The sequence below is a fragment of the Suricata suricatta genome, chromosome 1 (assembly GCF_006229205.1).
Source record: "Suricata suricatta isolate VVHF042 chromosome 1, meerkat_22Aug2017_6uvM2_HiC, whole genome shotgun sequence".
NCBI lineage: Eukaryota > Metazoa > Chordata > Mammalia > Carnivora > Herpestidae > Suricata > Suricata suricatta.
In genome coordinates, this window is record NC_043700.1 from 24,343,950 (window position 1) to 24,353,731 (window position 9,782).

The window sequence follows — 9,782 nt, forward strand, 5'->3', positions numbered from 1 at the left end:
TTGAGAACTTAAATAATAACTTACCTGAGAAGATATTAAACTATGCAGAGTTTGAAATCCTACCTTTACCCAGATCTTCAAGTGCGACTATCCGCGTGTTGTTTAGGTTCCCAGAAAAAATCCAAAGTGTGGGCCACCAGAGAGAGTTAGTACTTACCGTTTCTCTAGCTCCATTGCCCCTCAACCTATACATTGACAAATATAATAATCATACTTACATATATGATTATTATAAATTCACTTGAGAGTATACCATGTACATTATACTATACTACACTGTACTATACTATACTACATTATATATGTGAGGGACTGCTCCAGAACTGGACTCAAAAGTGTCCCCTAGGGGTTCTCACTGTGGCTGCTGGTGCTTCAGAGGTGAAGCCAAAGCCTTTGAGAATTGCTTCTTTCCCCCCACTTCCCAGTTTTATTGAGCTATAATTGACACACACACCATGTAAGTTTAAGGGGCAGTCCATAATGATTTGACTTTCACAGTGGAAAGATTACAGTAAGTTTGTGAACATCCATTGTCTCACACAGATACTTCCCCCAAAAGAAAGAGAAAAATATTGTTTTCCCTTTGATGAGAAACTCTTAGGATTTACTCTCTCCACAACTTTTATGTACCCTGTATAAGCACTTTAACTATGGCGACCACATTATACATTATAACCCCAACACCTAATTCTCTTATAACTGGTACATATTGACTACCTTGACCTAATTTCCCGACCGGTCATGTCCCGCCTCTGGTAGCCACAGTCTGATCTCTTTTTCTAAAGGTTTGTTTGTTCTAGATTCCACATATAAGTGAGATCATACAGTGTTTGTCTTTTTCAACTGTCTGGCTTATTTCACTTAGCATAATGCCCTCGAGGTCCATTTGTGTTGTTACAAATGGCAGGATTTCCTTCTTTCTCATGGTTGAATAGTATCCCATTATATATATTATAGATAAGTAATATCTCAATATAACTATAAACGTATTCATTATCACAGCTTCTTTATCCATTTATCTGTCAATGGACATTTAGGCTCTTTCCATGTCGTGGCAATTGTAAATAACGCTGCTCTGAACATGGAGGGTGCAGTTAGCTCTGTGACATAATGACTTTGTTTCCTTCAGATAACATTCTCAGAAGTGGAATTGCTAGATCATATGGTCTTTCTGTTTTTAATTTTTTGAAGAATCTCTGTACTGTTTTCTACAGTTGTACCAGTTTATAATCCTTCCAGCAGTGCACAAGGTTTCCCTTGAGAATTGCTTTTAAATACTACCTAAAATTAATATAAGAGAAATTACCTTCATGGAGTAAAGGTAAATGATATTTTGATACCATCTTTATTTCATTGTATCTTTTATTTGAGAGAGAGAGAGAACAAGAGCCAGGGAGAGGGGCAGAGGAGGAGAGAGAGAGAGAGAGAGACAGTGACAGAGGGAGAGAGAATCCCAAATAGGCTCCACACTGAGTGCAGAGCCCGACACCTGTGTCAGTCCCACGACCCCAGGATCATGACCTGAGCCAAAATCAAGAGTCAGACGCCCAACCAACTTAGCCACCCAGCCTCCCCTTGATACCATCTTTAAATGGAAACTTCTTTAGACTGAGATTTCAGAGATCTGCTTTCTCACTAACTCACTGTGTGATCCTAGGTAATGCTAATCATCCTTATATAATAATAATAATAATAATAATAATAATAATAATAATATAATTAGAGCTGCTGACATTTATGTAGAAGCATGCCAAGAATTCCACATATATTATTTCACTAATATAAAAGAGGAAAGATCGCCAGGGTGAATCCAAGAAAGAAATCTAAGGGGGCGCCTGGGTGGCTCAGTGGGTTAAGCCTCCGACTTCGGCTCAGGTCAGATCTCACACTCGTGGGTTCGAGCCCCGCGTCAGGCTCTGTGCTGACAGCTCAGAGCCAGGAGCCTGCTTCTGGTCTGTGTCTCCTTCTCTCTCTGCCCCTGCCCCTCTCATGCTCTGTCTCTCTCTGTATCAAAAATAAATAAAACGTTAAAAAAATTTTTTTTAAAAATTTAAAAAAAAGAAATCTAAGGATAGAGATAATAAGAAATATCCAAAATAACAGCCATCACTGTGATAAAGACTCATCACAAAGTGTCTCATTGAAACTTCACAACTTTATAAAGTAGGTTCTATTACCCCAGGAAAGTGCTACTCAGACCCGTTACCTTGCCCAATGCTAGGCAGCTGACAAATGAAATTTGGCTGAAATTCAAATCCAGGCAATCAGACCCGACAATGTTGGTGAATAATTGTGATCCTCGTGTCCTAACATGAAAAACAGATAGGCAGAAAATTTTGTATAGGCTTTTCATCGGAGCATGATCACAGGGATGCAGGTCAGGGAACTATCTAGAACTCTTATTACTTTAACCACTTATCTCTCGGCTGTCATTTATTGAGTGCTAATAGACAAAGAATTTTCCTGAAACCCTTTACATGCCATTTCTATGTTCACTCCTCAAACTGGCTCTTGCCATTGTCTGGTCTTACCTTGCCGACTCTGTAACATTGATCTGGCACCCTCTCTGGCCCACTTTGGTGCGGATGCCCATTCTGATGCTCAGCTACTTAGGATTGAGCACATTTGCAAAGTCTTCCTGCTTTGCTTGCTCCTGAATCTCTAAGAATCCATTCCCTTCCCTGAGGACCATCCCATCCAGCCCTTGTTCTGGGAACCCTGACCACCTACTTTCCTGGCCAGTCTCCAGCCCTCCTGGGTGGTGGGTGAGGAAAAGATAAGGCAGTCTTCACCAGCATTTGCAAGAGCCCACCGGGGAATGTTTAAAACCTGGACTTATGCATCCTGATCTATACTTTATGACCTTGTGCATCTCCTAAAGCAGCTGTGGTATAGAACCCAGGGAAAATGGGCCCTCAGTTCACTATCAGGTGGGAAACCAGCCCAATGTCAGAGTCAGCCTAAGAGGACAGAGCACACAAAAGTACCATTAAGCACCCTGGGTCAGAGCAAGATAGCCAGGTGCCAAGTGCAGTGATGAGAACCGAAATTTAGGTCCTGTGTTTGAGTGTTTGAGTCCATACCGACTTGATTTCATGTTGGTGGACAATGTTATTATGTGAAAACCCAGAGCCAAAAGCATGGACATGTAGGAACCCAAGGCAAGCCTCTGACTGGGAAATAACCTTGTTTTTTTTTGTTCTTTGTTTTTTAATTAACTGTTTCCCTCAGCGGGTGACAAAGAAAAGAATATGAAATCACTCAGTGCACTTGAGCTCAGAAACTCCTGGGTTGGGATGTGAGTGCCATTTTGGCCCTGACGTAAATGTTATGATCTTGCCACAATGTGTAATTATGGATTCTTGAAGGTCCCTGACCATGGCCTGCAAATACTCTTTGTAAGCTGCAGCTGTGGTTAGAATACTGTCCTAGAAGCAGCCAGTGTAGTGGTTTCTACATATTATTTTGAGATTCTTCAGATTCTCATTCTTCAAGCAGCATGCCCGAGTCTCACTTTCATAGCGAATTCTCTCCCAAGGGTTTGTGTGATCCTTGTAAAGTAGTAGTAGGGGCAAAACATGACAAACTAGACCAATGACTTTGGCACCTTTAGATCAGAGCACCCAGAGCTCATGTAAACGTCTCCCTTGGTGGGGCTTGAAAGGGCCGAGGGGGTGAGTACCTGACCTGCCCTTGTCCTCTAAACAGAAGCTAATTCTTTCCCACAGACTCCCGGCCCAGACACAAGGCCTTTAGAACAGAGCCAGGAATGTTTCCTGGAGCTTTATGCAGCCCGGAGGTCATGGGTGTGACGTTGTGCAATGATTAATGACAGGGAGCATTTAGGATTATGTTTAATTTATACTTAGGTGCTGGCAATTTCTGGAAGACAACTGTTTCTCCAGGACATCTCCTCATTGCCCCCGAACCATATGACGATTACTGTTAGATGTGTACTTGGGATCCTAGACTTTCATGAATGTTTGATGGAAGACACACACGACTGCCAGTGTGTCCCCGACATACACCTATCCCTGTGGTTCCTATGTTCATCCCTGTTGTATTTCCTAAATTGGTGCCACATACCTCTCCTTATAGGACTGTTCAGCTAATTGAATATGATCAGAAAAAAAAAAAAGAACAAAGGGAAAAAAATGAGTGTCTTCTTGTCCTACCTTATTTGTGTCCCAGAGTCTGCGAATGAAACATATTCTATGGTTCTGAGTTACTGTATCTTTAGTAGCCGTACATAATCTCATTCCTCTGACAGTATTAGACTCGGCTCAAAATGTAGGTAATAATAAGCTTCTAGTAATTTCCTAAGGAAACTGAATATTTTCTTCTAGTAATTTCCTAAGGAAACTGACAAGTTATTTGCTAAAGTTGATTTATTCTCTTAAGTAAAATAAGCAACAAACAAAACTGACCATGGGTGAAAATCACTCTAAGGTGATCTTTTTGCCTTAAAGGCAGAAATCATGGGATCTTTATGAAAATACCTGATAACATATGATTCTATTGTTTAATTATTTCCTTGGCCTTCGTCACCACAGCGCTGTTATTCCCCGGTGAGAAGCCAAGTTTAGTGCTCACTCATGTGGCTTTGGTCCTGATTTATCACATTCCTGTGAGGACCGACTCCTTTCTGCATTCAGGTGGGTCGAGTGGCTATGTGATGGACTTCTTCCTCCCGGCACCAGGGCCAGACAATGCCCACGAGCATTTACTCACATCTGCCGTTTCATCTACACGAGCTCATGCCATCACTTTATTCTCATAATATAATGAGGGTAATTTGGTGTTAAACTATAATTGATCTGTTTCCTTGTCATCTGACCTATGGGTTGAGGGGGGGGGAATCAATCTCTAGAAATCTAAGGCAATGCATCTTATCTTCCCAGAAATTAGGCTCCATCTCAATTCCTCCAACCACCGGAGGTAGGTACGGTCTCCTGGGGGAAATGAGGCCAACTGTGTAGAAGTTAGTGTTTTAAAACAGTAGCTATTTTAGCCCTGAGAAGAGTTACTTGTCCAAATAATATCCTAAGTTTAATTATGAAACCAACTCATTATCCTTATTGAAACTGGAACTTCCTTCCGGATTCATTTTAGGTGTCATGACTTTAGAGCACCTGGTGCTATGCAGAGCTGGACATTGCCTAGTTTACACAAGGGAACAGGGCTTGACTTCCTGCAGAAACTGGCGTCAGTGGAGACCAAGGGCACACAGGAACATAACCGAGGTCACGGTGATATTTGGAAAAGAAAGAACTGGTTTTTTGCTTTTACCTGTGGCTTTGTAGAACATATTTGGGTGATTCAATTTACCTCTCTGAGCTCCATTTATGCAGATATAAAATGAAAACATAATAGACCCTAACTCATTGGTTTATTGTGGGGATTAAATAGAAGGATGCTTATGTGGGCCATGTGGTAAGTGCTCAGTAAATATTAGCTATTTTTTTTAAAATGAGGGCAGAACAATGACATCTCTCTTGAACAGACTCCCTCCCTCCATCTCAAAGTGTCAAGTATACAATGCAACACAAGTAGTAGGTAGCACCCCACTTGAAACTGAGGGCCCCAGGCTTTCGTTCCTGAACTGCTCTAAAGCCCCATAGTGCTGAAGTCAAAGGGCTGGAGAGCTCCCAGAAGACTTTGGTCCTTTTTCAATGAGTCAGGGTAAGCTTTCTACTCCATCCTGGTAAAGAAAACCGGATGTAAACTAAGCAGTGATTCATCACAGAGCTTGGGTACTCAATTCTAAGGCATACTTTTTTTTTTTTAACATTTTAGCATTTAATAAATCAGTTTGCCTTAATCAATATTGCTTTTCATCAATTTTGCCTTTAATCAATTTCTACATGTAATTTAGAGTTTTTTCTCTCCTGCCTTACTCTCCTTTTGAATTGATGGTATGCCTTAGAGTCAATGTTGATGTAAAGTTAAATGCAAGGTGGGCATATATTATTTCTAAAACCTTTTGCAAGTTTTATAACTTCTTTAAAGGTACTGATTTCTTGGGGCACCTGGGTAGCTCAGTCGGTTAAGCATCTGACTTTGGCTCAGGTCATGATCTCACGTGCCATGGCTTTGAGCCCCACATCGGGCTCTGTGCTGACAGCTTAGAGCCTGGACCTGGCTTCTGATTCTGTGTCTCCCTCTCTGTCTGCCCTTCTCTTGCTTGTTCTCTCTCTCTCTCAAAAATAAATAAACATTAAAAATGTTTTAAATTTTAAAAAGCACCAATTTCTTTTATTATGATTCATGGGTTACTGGCATTTATCATGAGGCCTGTTGTAATATGGAGTTGATTCTGATGGAAAAGCGTGACTGATTACCTCTTGAGGCCACCTTGCTGTTAGTAATCCATGGAAAGCTCACATGGATGAGCCCCATGGGCACTTCTCTGAATCATAGGAGTAATACTTAGGAGGAAACGATACTCTGGAATGAAGCCCTGAAATCCCTGAAATGGTTCTCAGTGCCAATTCAGGTGACGACCCATCGTGACCCTGCCGCCTGCTCAGGCCAGCACCTGCCGGGCAAAACCTCACATGTGCTCATGTCTCCAGACTCTGCTTCTCCTGCCTCCGTTGTGCTCGGGCCCGCGAATGGCGAGGATGGTGTTCCGTAAAGACCAGTGCGTAAAGACTGATCAAGACTCCTCTGGCTTGCAGTCATTCCCATCCCCTTCTTTTGGCATTAGCAACTTTTGGCTTTAGGTGATGTAACACACATGCATGAAAAATGTGTTGTCAATAGAAGCATACTGACATATATTAGATATATAAATTTTATGAAATAAAACAACTATATATATCTAACACTTAATAATAGATCTATGTTGCTAATATTAATCACATATACTCATTTTTGTAATACCATTAGGAAGAAATTTCTACACCAGAATGCAGACACCACACAGGTAAATGCAAGTGAGGGTTATAGAATTTTGACTGGATCATGCAAACACATACACATCCTCTATCACTTAGCAGTTAATCGAGGGTCTGGTTTAGATTTTTTTGTTCATTTGAATTCACTTAATTTTTAAAGTGGAACAAATTAAAATTCTCAGTCAATGCTAAAATAAGAAATATTATGATGTTTGAGAATATTTCTTTTATTCTTGCCTGTCAGCTCTATAAGCAGCAGACTAAGTGACTAATTTTCTAAGCAGTACAGTCTCTGTTAGAATAGGAAGGAGATAGCATCCTACTAAAAATATTAAAATTTTCACCCTGTGGAGGCAGAGTTCTGGTGAGCAATAACTTTAATCAAAAAATGTATATGGGTAAGAAGTGACAACAGAAAAAATATACATAGTCAATTTTGTATGAAAAATATAAACTTAATAATTAAAAAATGCAGTGAAAATCATAATTTAAAAGTATCACTGTTGCTTTTCAAACATAAATATCAAAAACAATTTTTCACCTGATGAAAATATTTTTCATTGTGGTAAAGAAAACATTTTCATAGGGGCACCAGGGTGGCTCAGTTGGTTGAGCATTGGGCTTCGGCTCAGGTCATGATCTCACGGTTCATGGGTTCAAGCCCCACATCGAGCTCTGTGCTGACAGCTCAGAGCCTGGAGCCTGCTTCAGATTCTGGTCTCCCTCTCTCTCTGACCCTCCCCTGCTTGCACTGTCTCTGTCTCTCAAAAATAATTTAAAAAAAAAGCATTTTCATATACGTTCTAACCCCTTCTCACTGGAAACTTTATAATATATTAAATATCTTAAAAAGTTTTAATCCCTTTGACCCCAGAAATCCAGTCCTAGGAATTATACAGAAGGGAAAAAAGAGATGGAGAAAAGCATGCTAGTATTCAGATTTCAAGATAATCTGTACAATATTATTTGGTAAGAACCAAAATTAGAGGCAAAATACATGTCTCACAATAGAAGAATAAACAAATTATAGAATATGCATGTGAAATATTATACATCAATTTAAAATTGTTTTCAGTTATTATTTAATGACATGGGAAAATGTTAATAATCCGTGAGAACTGAGATGTGTGGAAAAAATCAGTGACATAAACTATACAAACACACTATTTCCAATTTGTTAAACAGACAAATGTGTAGAAGTTTGCCTGGGACCAATATTGTGACCATATTTTTTAGGGACGTGGGAATTTGTTACAATGGGTCAGATCCAGTTTAAAACGTCCAAAGAGGCCCCAGGTCCCATTCCAGGAGGACAGAACTGTCTTCCAAATAGTTTAGGTTTGTAACAACAGCAATAACAACTTCTTATGCATGTGAAGCTCTTTAGAGTTTAGGAAATTTTTCAGTTATATTTTCTCTCTGGATCTTCAAAGCAGCCCTTTGAGGCTGGCCACATAGTGTCCTCTTGATGTTATAGATGAGAAAATGGAGGCTCAGAAAGTCAGAGAGCTGGCAAGTGACAGGGTTCCCAGCTTTAGCTTCACCACACCCTGTTCCGCATTAGCCACTTCCTCCAGAGATAGGATTCATAAATACCTTCCGTCACCTGTGGAATGCATTCCTGTTTCCAGTGTGGATTGCCTCTTGGGAAGGTGCATGCACTGCGTACGTGTTGTCTGGCCTATTTGTTCTCAGACTGCCCAGTTCTGGTGACAATGGGTAGAGCATAGTCATATAATTCTGTAATCTACAGTTAGACACCAAGTATGGTCAGGGTGAGCCCGAACACACCAGCCACCACCACCAGCAAGCCCCTTACTCAGGAAAAGTAAAGCAGGTGGCAGGAAAGTCACCATTAGGGGCACTTCCATGGGGTCAGAGGAATTTCTAGGACAACATGGAGAAGCAACAGTCCTTATGAAGATAGCAGCTAAAAGAGTTATAAACAAAAGCTGCACTTGGCCGTCTGCATGAAGCCTATAGGAGGTATTTTCCATCCAGTTGTTCTGCTTCCCCCTGTGGCTATCTAGTTCAGGCTTCACCAGCCTCATTTTGCAGATGAATCATTTGGATATTGGGTTGAAGCCTGGTTCAGGAGGTCTGGGATGGAGGCTGAGATTTTGCATTTCAAGTCTCCCAAGTGATGTGATGCTGCTGGTCCAGACCACCGGTAAATAGGAGAACGTAGGGAACCACCACCGAGTGGGTTGGGACAGAGGTTTCCCTGGATTTTCATTCCATAGGTGGCTCTTCTGTAGCTAAGTCAGCGACAACTCACTTCTGTGTTTCATCAGCAGTTCTATATTATCATGGAATTCTGTTATATGACTCTTGATCTATATTATAATCACCTGGGAAGCTTTTAAAAATGTGATTCCCAGGTCGCACATGGGGAAAACGAAGTCAGAATCTCTGGTGGCGCGATGAGAATGTTAACCTCTCCCCGGGAGGGTGAGGCAGGCAGAGAAGATCCCCACAAATCTGGCTCCAGGCCATGCGCCTGACATTTTTAAGTGGGGGCCTTTCCTTTGTCTTTAATGTTAACCTGCAAGTCAGTTGGAAATAATTCCCTCCAAAGCCGATTTGCAAACAGAATTTACCTTTTCTGTAAAGAGAGAAGAAGATAATTTCAAGGAGATAACAGTGGAAGAAAGCTTTTCCTGGATTTTTCTGAGATGGAATTATATCATAAATTCCTTTAGGATTTTACCTTTCATTTCAGCATCTTATGGACCTACTCTTTGTTTTTTTTTCCCATAATATTTTATTGTCAAATTGTTTTCCATACAACACCCAGTGCTCTTCCCCTCAAGTGCCCTCCACCATCACCACCACCTCTTTTCCCCCCTCCCCCTTCCTCCTCAACCCTCAGTTCATTCTCAG